The sequence below is a fragment of the Drosophila suzukii genome, chromosome X (genome assembly GCF_043229965.1).
Source record: "Drosophila suzukii chromosome X, CBGP_Dsuzu_IsoJpt1.0, whole genome shotgun sequence".
NCBI lineage: Eukaryota > Metazoa > Arthropoda > Insecta > Diptera > Drosophilidae > Drosophila > Drosophila suzukii.
The window spans coordinates 21,923,023-21,942,863 of NC_092084.1; the positions used below are offsets into that span (position 1 = coordinate 21,923,023).

The 19,841-nt window shown below is 39.5% G+C and overlaps 1 protein-coding gene across 1 annotated transcript in view; it reads left to right on the top strand.

The window, feature by feature from the left end:
* Ca-alpha1T (Ca[2+]-channel protein alpha[[1]] subunit T) overlaps window positions 1–19,841 on the top strand; it is a 99,403-nt gene continuing 79,562 nt past the window's right edge. Inside the window, exons 1-2 of the mRNA XM_070997446.1 lie at window positions 1–167; window positions 1,016–1,189. The gene's annotated coding sequence lies outside the window, so the exon portion shown is untranslated. The remainder of the gene's footprint in view (window positions 168–1,015; window positions 1,190–19,841) is intronic.

Here is a 19,841-nt window from a genome sequence, read left to right on the forward strand (position 1 = left end):
GTGCAACATCCAAACATCCAGTAGGCGTTCAGCCTCCGAGCGGATAACACTGCGTTGTTGTAGTTCTTGGAGTCCCAGCGATACGATATACACACCACCCACTAAAACACATACCCACTAAATAAAATACCAGAGGAGCAGCCATACCAAAATCAACACTAAATACCGTTGGCATTCAAGTTTTAAATAATTCATCCAAATTAGTGCGTGACAATGAAAAGAAATAGAGAAATTGTTGATATTTTTTTGAAACTTTTTTTTGAATTGTTTAACGATTAAAGTTCTGAACGTTCTGAAAAAGAAATCCATAAAAGTGCCTGACAATAAAACAAACGAGAGATCTTTGAAAAATGTTCTAGAAAATCGTATGCCTGTTGGAAAGATCCGGCGTTGTTTCTTGTTCTTTTTTGAGTTCTTATTTAAACATTTCCGTGTCGAATACAGTTTTGGTATATTTATTTTAAAGCCATAAAACTTTATTTTATTGTGTGAAAATACAAACATTTTTATATCTTTCACAACTTAAAGATGGTTATCTTTTTACACTTTTTTGCCATAAGCATTTTCTTTAAAGTTTTATCATAACCTTCAATTTGGAAATAATTGTTTAAATAAATAATACAGTCTCTTTGTGGTTTTTTTCAAATTCACATTCAATATTTGATTGGTTGCTATGCAATACATAAATAATAAAAGAGAGTGAAATTTTGCTTCTAGTTTTTTCTTAAATGTGATATTGTTCTCTTGATTTCTGTTTTTTTTTTGGAAGGAGTTATTGTAATTGGAATGTGTTTTTCGTTCAATACCCCGAGGTATTTTGGCACCGAACGCCGACGGGCGATTTACAGCAACAACAATCAACAATCGTGGACTTCCTGGGCGCGCAACTTTTGTTTTGAAATTCTATATAGTTCTATATATATATTTGCCGATCTCTACACACATGCTCCCCAACACCCCATTAAAAATACCAATGTTTGTTGTTTTTTTTCGGTTATTGTTGTGACTTTGGCAGAGACACCAGATAAAAGACAACATCAAGCTGAAAGCGAATTGAAAATTCGGAAAAAAGAATCAAAACCAAATTTGAAATTAAAACAAAGCAAAAAGTTTTTGGAAAGCGGAAAAGGAGAAAATCCAGAGTAAACAACAACAGAAACCAAGTAAAAGGCCTTCGGAGCGATAAAAGGTGAGTGAAATTGGCAATGGAACTTGATTTCAAAGAAAATCGCGCATACGCAACGTTGCAGGTGGTGGTTTTTTAAGAGTAAAGTTTTGCAAAAGTATGTTTAAATTATATAAAAAAATGTGAAAGTGCTAAAAGAGAATTTTCTTTAAAGACTTGAATGCAAAGTATGGAGTTTAAAGGTTTAAAGGGCTTTACAATTTTCTAAAAGAAAGGATTTTCTTAGTATCAGGTCTCTTGGTATTACATTTGAACCATTATATTAAAAAGAACCTGGTTAACAAATGATTATTAGGATTTTTTATTCTAACTATAAAGTATTTGTAATGTTTTTTGGTTTTGTTTTAAATAGTTGAGCCTAAAAAGGTTACTAAACCATAATTAATTGATTGTACAATGTACATACCCAAATGTTTAAGGAAATCTGCCTGAATTCTCAAGGAGTGACCACATAAATTTATGTTAATAGGGCTTTAATGCTGGAGAACGGTTAAAAATAGAACAGGAAAAGAATAAATCCCTGCGAGACTGTGTGCTGAAACATTTTAAACCACAACCTTGGACTCCACATTTTTTATCGGCCCTTCAGTATTTTCCTTTGCCTTTTGTTTGTCCGATGCTTTCTTAATGGTTTTCCTTGGGCTTTGTGTGCCATCATCGAACACACTGTTTACAATTCGATTTTGCATTCTTTTGCCATTCCCATTTCTCACTCACTTCTGGCCCGATTTTTCCTCTTTTTTTCGGAACTTGTCTTCACATTAATTGTTCATTGATGTTTGTTCTCTCATTCCCCAACTGGTTTTTCCCTTGGTCGCTTCCTGTGGTTCAGTGATTAAATGGAAATAGAGCTTTCTCTGGTGAACCGAACTGCCATGCTTCTTTTACTTTCTCAAACATCTTTTATTTTTCTGCGCTTTTTCATTGACTGCGAAAAATGATTGTGAATCAAAGTTGCCAACTGTGCGTATGATTAATATCTCAAAATATGCGCCAGATTGTTGAGCGAATTATCAAAAGAAAACGTTTTACAGGGGGGTGTATGGTGTATGGGGTTATTGGAAATGTTTTTTCCTTAATTATTGGCCAAACGGCATTAAATTTTCAAGTATTTACTAAAGCTTAACAAAACACAAACAAAAGGCGAACACATTTTCCTCGATTTTCCTCGATTTTTCACTAAATAAATGTGTATGTGTATCTTTGCTTGTACATAAGATTATCGAGTACTGGAGGCATTTGGCAATTGGCAGCTGTTCGATCCGCATTTGTATCAATAAAATGCCCACCCTCTCTTTCTTTCGATTTATTCTCTCCGATTTTCTCATTATTTACTTGTCCGGATTTTGCTAAATGAATTGATTATAAAGCCCATTGGTGGTTGGCACATGTCTACACGCGTATTTTTTTATGCACATATCTAAACAATTAGTAAAATGTTGTGGATTTTTTTTGGGAGTGGGGGGGTGTCTATAGCTTTTCTTGGGTTTTTCCTTTTTCTTTTAGTAAATTGAATTAACGCTAATTGTAATTTGTGAATGTAAATGTAATGTGCGAATATCAAGCGAGATCTAAAAAGCAAAAACCCGGGCAGACACATATACATATATTGTATGTTGGGTATATAGAAAATCCGGACAGTCTGAAAATCCGGACGGATAGCCGGACAGACGGACGTGTAAACAGAGGCAAGCCAAAGGTAACAAATGGCTTTTCAAATAAATTAGCGGGCGGCAATTGTAAACAGAGACAGACAGAGAAAGAGCAGCACATATGCATATACATAGAAAGAGACAAAGACAGAGAGAGAGGGGGAGAAAGAGAGGGCTAGACTCTGCTAGAAAGAGAGGCCAACACACTGGACACGGCCAAATGGAGATGGAATTTGTGACCAGCGGGTTGCCCAATTAATTACTGCATTTTGCACGGCCAGATGGATCGAAAATAGTTTTAATTGACATCAGGCAAATATTGAAAATCATTTTACACTCTTGTTCTTTCATTAGTGCTGCATTGTCATTCGAGTTAAGCAATTATCTGGCGATTCAATTAAACGAGATTCCGATGAAATAATCACACACGTCAGTTGTACGCAAGTTTTTAATCATTTTCCATTCAAATCCTTATCCTTTAACGTTGACATTGCTTAAAACTGAGAGGCAAAGAGAAATTGGCATGGAAAAGCTGGCCGTAAATTTGTAATTAAATGAAGGTATTCAGAATATAATTATTCAAAGGCTTATGGGCATCAAATGTATATATAAAGTAGAGGTTTATACATATAAGGAATACTTGGTTTGACCCGTTGTAACAAAAAATTATAAAAATATTTTGCATAAAAATATGTTTAATAATCTTTTTAGAAACTTTTAAAATGGAAGTTTCTTTAAAAAAATGTTTACAAGGATAGTATTGTATGCCATGAAGGGTTTTTTGCTTGAATCTGTTTACTTTGCAAAGGAATTGGTATTAACAAACTTTTTGAAAACACTTGATAAGGAAATTTAAGAATCTTTAGAAGATGACTTCAAAAAGTGCATAGGTTCTTGAAAAAGGTTATATTGGAACCAATACCTCTATAAGGTACTATTGCTTTGGCAACCCTCGTGAAAAGGGACTGGGTTTTGGGGATGCGGATGGGGATTGCCGATGGATGGCGGGATCGCAGCAGATTCAACCGGTTGTGAGCGGTTTTCGGTATTTTTTCTTTTTTGGATACTATCCGCACCGCACCCAAATGCACCCGAGTATTTGCACTAAGCGTCCATCGACGGCGGGCAGCGTTCATTAATTATACAATTACAGCTTGCAGTGGCCATTTGTGGGGGGTGGTGGGTGGTTGGGGGTGTAACTGGGGGGGGTGCTTCAGTGGGTGGTGGATCAGTTGGGTGGTGCTGCTGCTGCTGCTGCACAGACAGACCATTTCGCGTTGCACATGGCTTACGGGGGAGCACTCAGCTCATTCAACTGCAAAGCAATTCGTGGAAAACCCAACTGTATGTGTATTCTATATGCATTGGTCTACTACGGCTACTACTACTACTTGTGCTAGTGTATTAGTGTGTATCTCTGTGTAGGAGGGCTCTTCTTCTTGCCACTCTTCTTTTGTGCTGTTTGCTTTTTTGCTCTGCCCCGCGTTTGATATGCAAAATTCAGAATGTTTACCTTGAAATATGCCATGTCACTTTGCAAGCGATGCGAGTTGAAAACTCGATGGAGCAGCACAGCACGGTCAGAAAGAGAAAGAGCATCGGTCGGCCCTCCTCCATAGAAAGAGACGGGTAGAGGGGGAGCGAGAGAGAGCGAAATACTCGTGTACATTGTGCACATTATGCTACCTGACAGGTGAACTGCACAGAGGAAGCCAAAAGAACCCAGGCATTGTAAAAAAAATATAACAACTTTCAAGCTGACTAAATACTTTTGATCTTTGAATAAAATCTTGTTGAAGAAAATGCCAGTTCTAAAGGCAAAACATGCATAGGTCAATGAACTAGCAAAAGGTATTTACTATATATACTTTTTATTTTATTTTCACCCAGAGAAAAGCAAGCATTTTGTTTATCAGTTCCTTTTCAATGGAATGATTTTGGAAAATTGTCTGCCACATTGATGAGCTCCTCTGCCCGGAGTTCCGAGGTCGGAGTTCCCCGGAGTTTCGCAAGGGAGTTGCCCACTCATTACCAGATATGGCCAGAAGTTTGAAATGTTTGCCAACGTTTGCTACCTGTTACCAGTTTTCTGGACCACCTCTTATGTACCTGTCATTAACACAGCTTTTCCCCAGAGATCAGCTTTTGTGCTCTGCAGTTGCAGTCGGAATTTCGGAGACTCTTCCTGGAAAATATTAGTATTACGATCCCTTCAGGCTAGACCTTTAAGGTATAATCTTTCATGAAGGTATCGCCAACGTAAAATTCCAAATAAAAATTCATTAGAAAGTGGTTCAAAACACAATCCTTTTTAAAATAATTCTATTCTACAAATTTCAATATTTCAAACTCTGTCAATTTTAGGGTCTATTCTTTCAAGACATCATTTCAAAAAACCAAATTCAATTAAATTTCAAGTTCATTATTGAATTAATGCCGCGTCATCCGATTTATTCAATCGTAAATAACTCTTTGCAATTCCATTGAAATTTTCCTTGTGAACTGTTATTAGATGAGCAACTGCTGGTTTAAAGTTGATTAAACCATTGTTTATTATTGTGCAGGATGATCATTAAAAGTGGGTAAATATCATGGTTTTATTTACACTTTAAATTCTTAGTTAATTTTAAACTGATGTAAGTTTTGTTAATTAGTTGAAACCCCAAATACATGGCTAAGTAATGTTTATTAACTGAATACTGATCGAGTTTACATCGATTGAAACCAATTGCAAAAGCACCTGCAGCTGTTTGGTCTGGTAACTCTAGATATTTGCAGTTGCATCAGATATGTTTCAGTTGGAATTCATCGTAGCCCCATTCCTAGCTACTTAACCTTCGACCTGCTTGCAATCGCAGTACCCCAGGCCAGACATGCATACGTATACGTGTGTACATACATACCTTCGTGATCCACCTGCCACTTCAACTCCATTTCCATTTCCGACCAACAGCAACTTGTCTGGGGCAAGTTCAATATGGCATATGTGGCATATGGCATATGGCATCAGCATTTCCGGCTTCAACTGGCAACATGCAGCTGGACTTTTGTCATTGCATTTGGCGGCATGTGTTTTCCCTCGACTTTCCCCTTTGGAATTTTCCTTGAAATTGCTGCATGCAATTACATTTTCTGTTTATTTGCGGCTTCATCTTCAACCGAACTTTTCTCTCATTTTCCTGAGGGGCAAAAACTAAGGGGCGAGTCCGAGGAAAATGTTAGTAGGCAAAAGAGGCGGGAAAATGGTAGATGGTTGAGAGGTGGTATGGGGATGGACTAAAAGCAGCCGTGGAGGTGCGCGTTTTGTTAACCGCGAATACATTTTAATTAGCAGCTAAAATATTCAAACTGAAAATTGCCCTTTGCCTGGAGGGCAACAAAGCGCCCAAAACCTTCCATTCCGCCAACCCCACTAAACACCCAAAAAACAACCCACCAAACCAACCCCATTCACCTGTGTTTGTTTTTGTGTGAGCACCCAGCCCCAAAAAGTTTGCCAGTCTCAGCAGCAACAGCTTCTCTACACAAAGAAAAAATGCTTTGTTTAAAATTTAAAATTTTTAAATAAATGAAAAGATCATTAAAATATTGTGGAATATTATCCTTAAGACGTTTGATTTATTAAAGAACTTCATTTATAAAGTTAAGTATTTGGGTTTCCAAATAAAGTACAATTTGAAAAATATTGGATTAATATCCCTTATTAACTTGAAAACCAGATATATTTTTCCTTCCTTTTAAATTCATACTTTTCACTACCATCTCAAACTTTTTCCCAGTCCATCCCCTTGAAAATGGCTATGAATTTTACAGTTTAGAGAGAGACCGGCCGAAGTTTGGGGAACTTCTCTCTAAATACTTGTGAAAATATGTCAGCAAAAGTTGAAGGGACAAAACAGAAATTATATATATACCTACTATATATATATATATTCACTCGTGCATATACATGTAATAATAATTATCATAAACATAATTTTTAAAGACTGTCTGCAGCTTGAAGTTCTTTTTTTTTTTGTTGAGCCCACGGCAGCCTGGGAAATGAACGAAATGAAATTTGTAAGTCGTTGACTGTGGCTGCTCATGAATTTTAATTCGAAAATCTTCACATTGCGAAAACTTTGGACCTTTAAGGGGAAAAAAAAGAAGTAGAACCGGGGGAAATGGGAAATGGGAAAAGGGAGATCAAAGAAGAGGGCGTTCGAAACTCAAGAATGCCAATGGCACACAGTTGCGGTGAGAAGTGGGCGGTGTCTTTCAGTGTCAAATATGCTAATTAATTTTATCTGCTGTGCAATGAATAAGTGACAACAATTACGTGTTGCCCAACCCAAAACCATTACCACCCACTCGGAAAAAGGAGATCCACACATACATGATATGGCAACAATGTCAGCGACAATCGACATTGAGCCCATAAAATATGATTAATTATACAGATGTAAGCAGGGAACACATATAAATGGCTTTAAGCCAGGTGGCGGGGCGAGGGGAAATTTATTTAATTTACCCACTTATCTGATGTGGGTTAACATATCATGAAAATGAAAAACGTAATATTCTTAAACGTTTAATTTTTGCAGAACTGCCATAAAATACGTATACGTAATATTGTCAGTTCTGTCAAATATCACGTATACGTACTTAACTTTTTTTTATTTTATTTATATGAAGAATCCACACTTTTTGTAGGAAAACAAATGATGAATGATGAAATAAATATAATAAACCTTAATTGTTTCACACCACCGTTTCAGCGTTTCACAAAGCGTTTAAAAAATGTGTGCTCTATTTTTTTGGCATTCCCAAAACTGCAAATGCCATGGTTAAATGAGAATTTTAATATTTGTTGTCCACCATTGGGACAGCAAAAAACGGATTGTTCTTCTTCTGTGAAATTCGAAACCTTGGTCCAAAACTCACAAACATACAGAGACATTAGCGCTGGTTAAAATTTCCCAAAACAAAAAAGGAAAGCGTAAAAGTTTGCAACGGAAGAGGAATTTTTGGGGTATGGTAGAAAGCAAAAGTTCCGACAACAAATAACCACAAGTGGATGCCACAGCTGGCCAAGCCGTTACTTCTTTTTTTAGTTATTTTTTCGGGTTTTTGTTTTCCCTTTTTTCACCCCCTTTGATGCCCCATTGCTCGCCACGTTTCTTTTTTTTTTTGGAAGCTTTTCTGTTGGTTTTCTGTTTTTGCGGTAACAGTTGTCAAAATATGGTTAGGACATGAAGTGAATTGAATGAGAGCATATTTCATTCCCCTGGATTCCGGAGGAAGAGTGTGCAAAAAAGAAAAAACTAGTGCGGTGGACAAACGGGTGGAAAAGTCCGGAGTTTTACCCACGAGGTTCTCGGCTCTCGGCTCTCGACTCTTATTGAATCAAACTTTCACTTGGGTGGAGTTATTTGTGTTTGCCATTTGGGAAGCTATTAAAGATACATTTTGTTGGGATTCAATGAAAAAGTGAAAGTTTCTAGTGGTTATAGTGAGTAATAACTTTCACGTTTGGCTTAAACATTGATAGAGAAAACTTGGCGAACGGTCACACTCGTTTACTCTTACTCTGGCTTGGTCACACTGCTTGCTTTGCTTGAAGCAGCTGATGAGCTGATCCACTAACGTTGCACAAACCATTTTCATTGATTGGAATTGATGACCAGCACGGCGAGTTCTAGGATAGTTAAGGCGTATCCAAGGAAAATGTGCGACACCCACTCAATCAGAAACACCCATTCACATATACACACGAACTCACACGCACACCAGGTCGCACAATCACCCACACACACACACATTCACTCGCAAGCAGTGCGATTCAATTTCCGCTGTCAGTTGCTGTCTTCATTTTGGCATTCGGTTTTGTTTTGACTGTGAAATCTTTTGTGGGCCAACTGTTGCCATGTGTATAGACTCCCACACCAGGCACTGAGAAAAACTATGGTTTTAACACAAAGATGAAAAGAATATTGAACATAAAATATAAGAGACTTCAAAATTATCCATAAATCATATTTTCGACATGGATTTGACAATTTTGAAGGACAAAAATCTAAATAAAATATTACATTTATATGTCTATATTTTCTTTCTGTATATTCTGAATACTTGTGGTTCTTGAGCCACTTCGTAGCACCTCATCTTTCCATCCAGCCTCCATCCTTCCCAATCACTTGCCATTTTCTTCAATGACGAACAATTCAATTTGCCGCCGAAGTCCTTTCGATAGTCCTCTTGCCCTCCGCAAAATCCTCTTTCTCGCACTCCAGCGAGGTGTCCTTTTTTTTGGGTACAAGTGCAGTTTTCCAATTCTGTTTAAACCCTTTGATTCTCTGGCTTTGAATTTCCCTCACTCGGGCCAAGAGCTATATTTCTGTTGTGCCTGGCACATAGTTTTATTTTTTGCTCTTTGTTTTTCCCTCTTGTAGTATTAGTTGTTGTTGTTTATTACCTGTGCATTTCCAAGTGTTTTGTTTATAGAGATTTTTTTTGAGGGGGCTCCATTCTTATGATGCTGTAAATTATTTGCTGCCTGTCGATGGGCAAACTCATAAATAACAAATTTTGAGGCATGTGAGGCAAGTGTGGAATTGAAAGATAGAAAATATGGCAATGGATTGCAAAAAATGGAAAGATGTCAAATGGCATTTTTCCTTTAATTCTTTGGGTTTTGGCTTGCATATACTTGTTGTTCTTTTGGTTTGGCAGCATTTTCTGAATAAAATAAAGTTTGCTATTTATATAATTTAGGAGAGACCTGCTTGTTGCAAAAAAATATTGTGTTAAAATAAATATTTTAATAATTATTTTTTAAAGATATATTTGAAATGTAATTACCTAAAGCAGCCTTGGTATTCAAAAGTATAAATGTATTCCCAAATGAAATTTGTGCCTTAACGTTACAGTTGCCTGCTTAACCCAATAATCTGCCAATTTATTGGCCCAAATCAAATTTTTTATAAATGCTATCAACAAGATGTTTACTCTTTCCCCAATTGTTGCTTTTCCAAAAGTATTAACGTCTATTTTCGTTATATTTATTCGTTTCATATTTTCCGTGACCTCTTTTCACCGTCACCCTTCTCCGCTGGCCCATAAATTTCCCCATGATACTTCGCCCTAAATGTTTGTCTCGCTTTCAGCAATATTTACCCATCCCATTCCGTTTCTCCTATTACCCGGGAGAATACAATTTCCAACGCAAACAGCAAATGCGAACAACAATTGTAATTGGGCATTAACATAAGCAGGCACCCGCAGATTGGGGCCCTCTCACCACCCAAACAAACACCCACAGCCACCCAACAATTCCCAATGTTAAACATCAGCGATGAATCCTCCAGTGAAACGTGAGCCCGTACTGGAACACCCCAACCCAATAAAACCCAACCCATCCAAGGATCCGTATCACGGCTCCCTCAGCACCCATTTGAATGTTTCCATTTCGGGGCGTCAATTTATTGAATTTTAATTAATTTTATTGCCCGGCATTGTCGTAAAGCCCTTAATGATAGCATCGCTTGCCACCTCGATATAGTGGATCCAGCAGAGAGGAGGACTTTATTTTATTACTCAGGTATAAGCCAAGCAATATACTCAAGGTTTACAGTCTCAAGGTGTTATTAAAATACAGTAGATTGACACTCATTTTAAGAGTTTTCATGAGAGCTGAAGGTAAACCATTAAAGTAATATATGCAAGGACATATTTTGGATTGTTCATTTCATATACTCTTTAGATGGCAAGGTCACACTGAACAGCTGATGTTCAGATTAGTCAAAGCAACTCTGAACCAGTGAGTAGTCTTTTAAGCCTAGTACTCAGATCGGCTAAGAGTTTCACTAGTCGAAAAATCTTATTCTTTGGAGTATGACCAAAGTTTTCAAAGTTCACCCGCAATGCATGTGGCAGGGTCTTACTGTCATGCAGCTGGGCTTGTTCCCAAACAGAAAACAAATCAAATCTAGCAATTTAAAAAAGAAGAGTCTGCTGGTGCACAAAGAAATAAAAATAAAAATACATGAAACGAATGCTTTTATTTATGAAAATTATAAGTTTAAGGGTTCTTTCTCGTCCCACGGATGCTTCGCCATCTTTCCCTCGTCATCTGTAATCCAGCTCCGAATCCCAATAGGCATATTGAACCTTTAGGATGTGGGAGCCGTATTGGGAACGGGGTTGTTCCGCCTGATGCTGCATGAAGTCGCCCAGCATCCTAGTAATGACTGGTAATGGCTCCTCCAGCTGGCCCTTAGCGGACGACCATATTTCCTCCACCCTATAGAAGCCGGCGCGTCGTTCATCTCCGCTTTAGCTGCCAAGTAGCTGGTTGAGGTGGAGTCTGGTGGTTCCTCAATGGAGAGCTCGTCGGAGATCGAGCGATGTCCCATGTTCCTTCCCACTGGGATTATCTATTGGATCTCCTCCAGCACTTTAACTATTGTGCGGATTTGCCCCGCTGTGGTACAGCTCCCTGTCGGTCAAGTCCCACAACAGCTTGGATTAGGTGTCCTTTTTCATCTGCACTGACCTCCTTAGGCATTTTTTTTCCATTTTTAATTTTTAAATATCCCACGAACACCGCCAAAGATTAAATTTCTTATTCTTTGGGCCGCGACTAACGGCGTTCATCGAAATTCACTCGCGAAATCTGGTATTTTTTCTGGTATTTCCTTAGCTTATCTGAGTACCGCGATGAAAAACAGACCCTACGAAAAACGTTAGCTGCGTATTTGCCTCTCGCTCACTCCTATGGTTAGCTCGCGGTTTTCGTCGATGTGAGTACTAGGCTTTATACACGAATTTAAATATGGTCTCTCTGAACGTTTCTTTAGCTGGCAAGGTCACACTGAACAAATGATGCTCAGCTTATTTAAAAACCAAAAGCAACTCTGAATCTTCTTAAAAATCGTTTTAATCTTTCTGGATAGCGAATCTTTACTGCCTTTTTTAGGCGAATTTTATACAAATGCAAAAATTATGGAAACTGCGTTGGCGCTCTGACATAAAAACAAATGTGCCAGGAGGACCATTGGGCGGATGGGTTGGCGGGTTAGTGGGTGGTGTTATGGTTTCTATGGTGCTACGGCACCCACCCTTTTAGGCAGATGTCAAGGCCAGAGCAATTGTAGACGCAGCTCATTATGCCAAGCGGATGCCACTTGGCATACATTTGGCATGGAGATGAATCTCCGACACTCTGGCCCCAAAAACACTCGGGGTCAGGTGCAAGGTCCCACCAAAAAAAGAGTGAGCACTGCGTAAGCAGTGGGTAAACAGGTTGGTAAGGTGTCCTCGAGTGGGTCAGTGGGTGGGCGGTGAACTCAATTTGTCGCCATTGCGTGGCCAATTAACACGCAGCAATCAACAAACAAACGGCGAATGAAAGGACAAAAAAAAGCATACAACAAAGAAAGGTTAATAAAATGTCCTAACAATGTGCCCCGTTATGAAAATGGCAGTTAAATCCGAAAATCGGTGGGGGTTGGGACAAGGCTATAACGTAGGATAAATAGCAACACGTCGCCGTTTTGCATGTCTAATGGTCATTCCAGCGAGTCGCCGGCACTTCAATCACTTCATCATATTATGCCATCCAAGTCCCCCCCCCCTTCCCTTCGAAGAAAGGATCCCTAAATGGAGGGAAGAAAAGGGAGAATACGCAAAATGGCAATGCCTCTAGGCATCCTAACGGCAAGGAAAAGAGCCCCCATGAATGGGCCCCTTTTATTGCATTGCCAACATGAAAATAACGAATAAAAATTGAGTGGATTGCCCCGGACTTGAGTAGGAAAAAAAGAAAACCAGCAGGGGAGGAGGCACCATTGGAATGGAACCTTGGGGCAGTGGGGGGTTAACGAGGTGAAGCAGTTGAAAGCGGGTTAAGGGACAAGGACCTGGGATAACCAGGATAGCCAAGGTGGTTGGGTAACGGACACCGCAAATCCTCCGCCATAAGTCCAGTAATTGAGGGGCCGGGCCTACCAGGATACGGGATTAGTACGGGCTCTCAATCCCCCGGATCTTTCGGATGAGATGCAAACAGTAGGATTTAACGATAGATAGATGGTTGGTAAATGAGAAAGATCCCAAGGAGGTGAAATATAAATACTAACCAAAGGCAAAGAAATAGGATGAGCTTTATTTGGATAGGCTGGATAAGGCGGCTTAGAGGGAATGGACTCGAAACAAAGACGGAAAAGACCGTTCAGTAAAAGACAAAGGAACATAAACCTTTAACTTGAAATTATCCCTAGCTTAGGTTAGTTAATTTTATAAAAGGTTTGTCTACTTGGTTTCCGTAAATATATTTCCTCACTTAAATTTAAAAATATTTAATCTTCAGGGAGAAACTTTTTTCTAAATTTTTACCATCAATCAATTTGTTGGTCCCCAAGAATCCATCATTTTGTTTTGCCACAAATTATACGCAGTTCATTGCACCATCCGCATTCCTTGGGAATTAAGCCCCCATTCGCATTTTTCCCCTTTCTGTAGTGCCAAGTCCCTGGGAAAATTGCATTTGTCGTCGACCATTGCAAACAGTCACATTCCGCCTTCCATTTGGACTCCCTGTTTCCCTGTTTCCCTGTCGCCGTGTCCTGTGTCCAAGTATGCCATGGGCTTCCGGCATTTGGCACTCGTTTCTAGACTTGCATCAACTTCCGTTCTGTTTCGGAACCGCCCACTTTTCCACCCACCCATCTTTTCCGTCCACCGCCCCACTTCTTCACTTTTCCACAGTGGACATGCCGGCAATTTACGCGAATTTCCGCTTGACGGAAATGCACAAAGTGAAAGCAGCCAAGGCAAACGAAAGCAAAAAGCAAAACAACGACAACTTGAGCCTGTCATCACATGGGCAACAGTTTTTCCGGGGAGTCCCCCATTCACCGTCCACCTTTCTCCCGGCCATTTCCACCATTTTCCTGAACTCGACCCCCCCCCCCACTGTGTTTGCAATTGGTTTATTCTATTAGATTCACTCGGGGAATCGGGACCATATCGATAAGGTAAATTGAGTCAGTCGCTGCACTCTCTCAATGGGAATGGCTGAACAGTCGTGATGGAGTGGATATCCTTGAGGGATTACAGCCAAAAATAGAATGGAAATGGTCCAATTTGCAGCAAATCTGAAAATATTCGTATATGTATATACATATCGATGGGATTGGTGTGGATTAATTTATGGGCATATCCTGAGGCGTTTTCCTGAATTTGAATTGATTTTAATAATTTTATATCATGGATACCTATTGTTATTTAGATATAGTTGACCAGTTCATAGTTAAATGAAATATTTAGTGTTTTAAAAAGGTGTTGGGACTATTGGGAACTAGTGATTATAGAACCCTTTGTTTGGGTCAAAGTCAGATTTCCTGATCTGAGTTGAATTGATTTTGATTGTTTCATATCAGGGATACCTATGGTTATTTAGTTGTACTTCACAGTGTAATAGTTCAATGAAATTTTTTGTGTTTTAAAAATGGTTATATAGTCCTTTGACTGAGTGATCATAATTATAGAACCCTTTGTTAAGGTCAAAGTCAGATTTCCTGATCTGAGTTGAATTGATTTTGATTGTTTCATATCAGGGATATCTATGGTTATTTAGTTGTACTTCACAATGTTATAGTTCAATGAAATTTGTCCTGTTTTAAAAATGGTCATATAATCCTTTGACTGAGTGATTATACTTATAGAAACCTTTATTTAGTTCAAAGGCAGATTCCCTGATGTGAATTAAATTGATTTTGATTATTTCATATCATGGATACCTTTGGTTATTTAGATGTACTTCACATTGTTATAGTTTAGTGAAATGTTTTGTGTTTTAAAAATGGTCATATAATCCTTTGACTGAGTGATTATACTTATGGAACCCTGTATTTAGGTCAAAGTCAGATCCCCTGAGCAAAGCCCCAATTAAGCTTAATACCTTTGATAACTTATGCAACTGATGGACTTAGTGGCCATTGATTGAGGCAAAAGGAAAAACTCGCAATTCTAACAGAGAATCACGCATAACGGGCAATTAATTATTTGCACATTATGCTATAAGTACATACATATACGTGTGTGTACCGTTGGTAAACGCCTTTTGTGTGTCGAGTTGACCGCTTATTAGCGTTCAGCTGGTAAGTATGCTACGCAAATTGGCCAAGTGGCGCCGCACGTGAGGTCAAAAGGTCCACCAGGTGGATGGTCAAAATCCACAAAGGTTGTTGCTCAAATTATTCGCGGCTAATGAGAGTGTTGCAGACCCACTACCCCTCCCAGAGACCCGCTAAAAATAAAGTCAGTGGAGGGAAACAAAACTATCCGAAAGTAATCCGCTGAAGTAGTTTTTCCCCAGACCAACCTTCTCCCCCCCCAAAAAAAAGTGGGGTTGAAAAAGGGAAAGAACTGCCAAGATTAGTTTCACAGCTTACAGCAATTTGTTGTGACTACAACAGCAGCAACAAAAAGTTGCTCATATTGCGCTGAGAAGTATACACTGAGAGGAATTCTTTTGATTATAGGTCTTTTGATTGACATCTTAAAGTGGGTAGAAGTAACCATAGTATATTCAAATGTTATATATTAATCCTGATAAATAATAACATATCATATCATGTACATTCCGCATTTCTTCATTCAGGCATTTTTAAAATAGGAGTTACTATAAAGTAATGTTAAAATAATATCACCAATCCAATACAAGTTACTGAAAACCTTATCTTGCAATCCAACTTACATATCTTCTACTCTCACGACCTTTTCCATTTAAAGTTAATTTAACTTAAGCACCAAGTAGGATGTAGTATTTACTACGAAATACTTAACTTATCCTCCAGAACCAATTTCTTTTCCTGTAAAAAGCAGAAAAGTAGAAACGAAGCCAAAGCCGAAAGCCAAAAGCAGCAAACGTCGTCGTCAACATTTGGCTTAGCTGAGTTTCTGTCGCAGCAGGGAGGGGGGCGTGGCATGGGCAGGGGGCGTGGCAGGGGTCTGGCAAACTACTGTAACTGTAATACTTTAAGCCTTTACGCAGACGACAACCAGCAGGAGAGTTCTGTTCTGGGTAACGCGACCACAGTGGCAACCGCAAAATGCAATGATCCCCACGCACAGTGGTTCAAAGTTCATTATTTCGGGGGAGTGCACTAAGTTGAACATCGCCCCCCCCCCCCTTCCCCTCCCCACCGACCATACAATTTATTAACAGTGGATTTTAAGGCGATTAGGAACCACATTTTGGGTTGTGCCACTTGTTTATTAAACCATTTGCCAAATAAACTGTCTCAGTTCTGTGCGTTTTATTGAGAGAATAATTTATGACACCCATAAATTTTGTAACCATGCTATCTCATTTTAAACTTTTAGATAACAGTTCAGTTGGTATAGTCCTAAGATAAAGATATGCTTCTCGGGAAATGCAAGACATACATATTGATCAATAGATTGTAAAGTTTTGACGTAAGACTTAAATTTAAACCCTGAACACCCATCAAGTTCGTTTGAGAATATTTATTTTCAAATAGATTTTTCTTAGAACTTTGCCGGTTCCACCCACTGTGCCATATGGACTAGTGCTGTTTTTCAGTGGCTGCTGTTCTATTTTTATGCGACGTTGGCTAAACACTAAAAGTAGGCAAACAAACAGTGAGCCAGGGGCGGATGGCAAGGGGCTTAGAGAGGGGTTACACGGAGAGGGAGCAACCACAACAAAAACAAAAACAAAAGCAGAAGCAACAAGGACATGGCATAAAAAGGATTTACCAAACTGAAACTGAAACTGAACTGTGCCGGCGTCTTAGCAACTTTGTTGCGCGAGCGAAAGGGAGAAAATTCAGGCGTACATCTGTTCGGATATGCTGCTACATATGTTTGTTTCAAAAGGGCGGCTAAGGGGTTAATGGGAAGGGGGTGGAGAAAGGGAAGAGGGAGAGCACCTGCTGCCCGGGAACTTTCCCCAGTTTCCCCAGTTTAACCGTTTCGGCCACTTGCCGTGTGCACTAATCACATTTGGGGGCCATTCGCGCTATTCCGACTTCGGACTCGGTTTCGCTGTCTACCTCTTGTTTTTCCACTCCATAGTCCGTTTTTTTGTTTCACTACACTCGGGAAAATACCATCTTGAGTTACAGAATCCATCTTAATCTAAGCAGCTAATTGTAATTTTAGGAGATAAAAAAGTTATTTTTAGTAATTTTTCTAAGGGGATAAAAAAAATACCGTACAGATATGCATATTTAGTGAGGGCCCCACGTTGGGCGCCATAAATTTTAATCTAATGATCTTACATTATAAAAGAGTAATTTTAAAACCGACAGCTTACCAAAATTCAAATAGAATTTATATTTAATAAATATTTAACACTAAGGTTTCTTCAAGAACCGAAACAAACTGAAGGCTTCTTTTTGAACTTCGAGAATAGTTTTTCCCTCAGTGCTGGCCGACCCGCATAGTTTCAGCAACTTGTTAGACATGCGCTTCCGCTTACGTTGTTTCCGCTTCCGTTTCCCTTTGCCTGCCGCAGTTGCCACTTCATTTTTTTCCTGCCCAGTTCTTGTTGCTTCTGCGGCACCTTCTTCTCCACCTCCTCCTTTTTCTGGGCAGGATTTATGCGTGTCAGATTTTCATGGACACGCTGGCTGGTGGAGATGAGGTGGGGGAAGGGGAGGGAGGGGAGTCGGAGGATAAAGGGGCATCCCAGCAGCCACATGTGCGCCATAATTCAAACTTAACGGTGCTGCCAGAGACGAGTGACTTGCAGCACCTGGGCTCGCAGATCGGGTGGGATTAGCCCCGGGCAGAAGATGATTCCGGGCCAAATATGTTGCCACGATTTATTCTTTTCCCTTGGCCAGCGGTGCGGCAATGGGCATAATTTGCTTAAATATTCATCTCGTGGGAGAGCTTCCATGGCGCATGGAGATTAAATTTACTTAAGCTAATCATAATGCACTGCTTGCAAGCGGGGAACTGCTTACGGCAAGCAGTTTTCTGTGTTTGCTAAGGATGTATATATGCATGTGTGGTCAAAAATGTAAGTGCTATAATAAACTTTTAAAGAAATTTGTAATATAGACTAAAATATATCAAGGTCTTAAATTTGTATTAGTTTGTTACAGCCAAGGCAGAAATAAATTGGTTATGAACTGAACTTTAGAAGTGTATTTTTAAGAGACCAAAACCATTCTTCGGAAATTTGGAGCTTGTAATTAATTAAAGCAGGTTTCAATGAGTATGGCCTTTACTTTTTTTTTATCAGGAATTTTTAAATTTGTATAAAAACATTTTTGTATCCTTAAAGCCGCGCTCACGATTTTCCACATACTTCTGTGCTTAACATCAAAGGCTACTACGCTTGCAATATTCAGAGTTTGAATTCTTGAAATTCTTGTCTTTTGACAAAAGGCCACAAAAATCCATTTCGAATTCCGCTCGGATAGCGCCGCATAGCGGGCAGTCTTTGTCGTGGTAACCGTATTAATTCCGTTCATAAAAAAATTTAACAGCTAAGGAAAACAAATGCAAAGCGACTTATGTCGACAATTAAAATGCGAAAAAAAAGGAGTGTGAAAAAAGCAAAGGAATCTTTTGATTAAGTGCTGTTGTCTGTCGCCGGCAGGGGGCGCTGCAGTGGGCGGGGGCAAGAGCAGCGTCGTCTGTGGGCGTGGCCAGACAAAGGGCGTCGGCAATTAATTTATGAGGCCCACTCAACGCACACAAACACCCAGGCATATTAATTAATTACTGTGATTTCTTTTAGCGCGTTTGCTTTTTTTGCTCTCGCCTTTCTTTTTTTTTTTCCTCGCTTTTCCTGACCCCGCCCACTTTGCCTCCCAATATGCCACGCCCCCTTTCCTTCATCCGTTGATTTATGGCCCTCGACTGCGCTGCTCTCAGCGTATTTACTGCTTATTACAGAACGGCAACAATAACAACAAAGTGGAAATGGAAAGGGGGGGGGGGGGGGGGGGGTGGTAAAGGGGGGGGGCGGAAAAGTGGGCGGGGCAGGGGGGGCAAGTGGGCGGAAATTGTGGGTCAGTTGGCTGCGAAATTTTTTTTCACAGAGGTCGCGGATTCATTTTCCCCCCGTTGTCATTGCCATTTTGTTGGCTCTACTTTGTTTTGCTTTTTAGTACCCGACAATCTGGGATCGGTGAAGTATATCCATTACTCCATGCTCTTAAGGATTACAAAATAAGAAAATAATTGGTTTATTACTTTTTTCATCAACATTGTTGTATTTTACTTGAAAGTTAAAGATTTAAGCTCAGTATTCGAGCTATCCAAATCTCTTAAAATTAAAACAATACCATTTTTAAATTGTTGGATGTAAAAATGTTATATGGAGTTCTTTGTTTCGTTAGCCTGAATACTGGGTTACAATGTTTCGAAAGTAAAAAAACACATTCCTGATCCTGAAATAAAGCTTAAATTCAATGGGAGTTTTTTTAGCCAAAGCCCCTATAACTATTGTTCGGCACTGGAAATTCGACAACAATGGGTTTTCGTTTTTAGCCAGCTTGTAGTTTCCATTAAATACCAGGGGTATCTTCTAGTCTCGAAACTATGGAAAATGTAGCAGCTACCAACTTGTTTCCTTTTTGTTTGCTGTTGCCCTGCCTTGCTGTTTTCACCCACAATGCGCTTTGTGTGCACGTGGCGCGCCTTCGAGTGTCCATTGTCCTGCCAGCCACCCACTTTCGCCCACTTTCTCCTCCGCCTCCTCCCAACGCTTTTCTCCGGGGCCAATTGTCAACTGGCCAAGAACAACAAGCGAGAGTTGGCGAGAAGAATGGGCACGAGAGCAGGAACAACAATCAGTTAAGTTATCCTAAATAAACACATTTTCCAAGCACGCAGCGCCAGCATTTTCCACTTCATCCCTATTTCCCCTCGGAAAAACTGAAAGGAAAATTTGCTTTTGGTCTTTGCACCAAGCAAACTGTTGCGTTGGCCAAGAACGAAGAACCAAGGCTAAGACTTTGTTGTCCAGGTTTCAAATT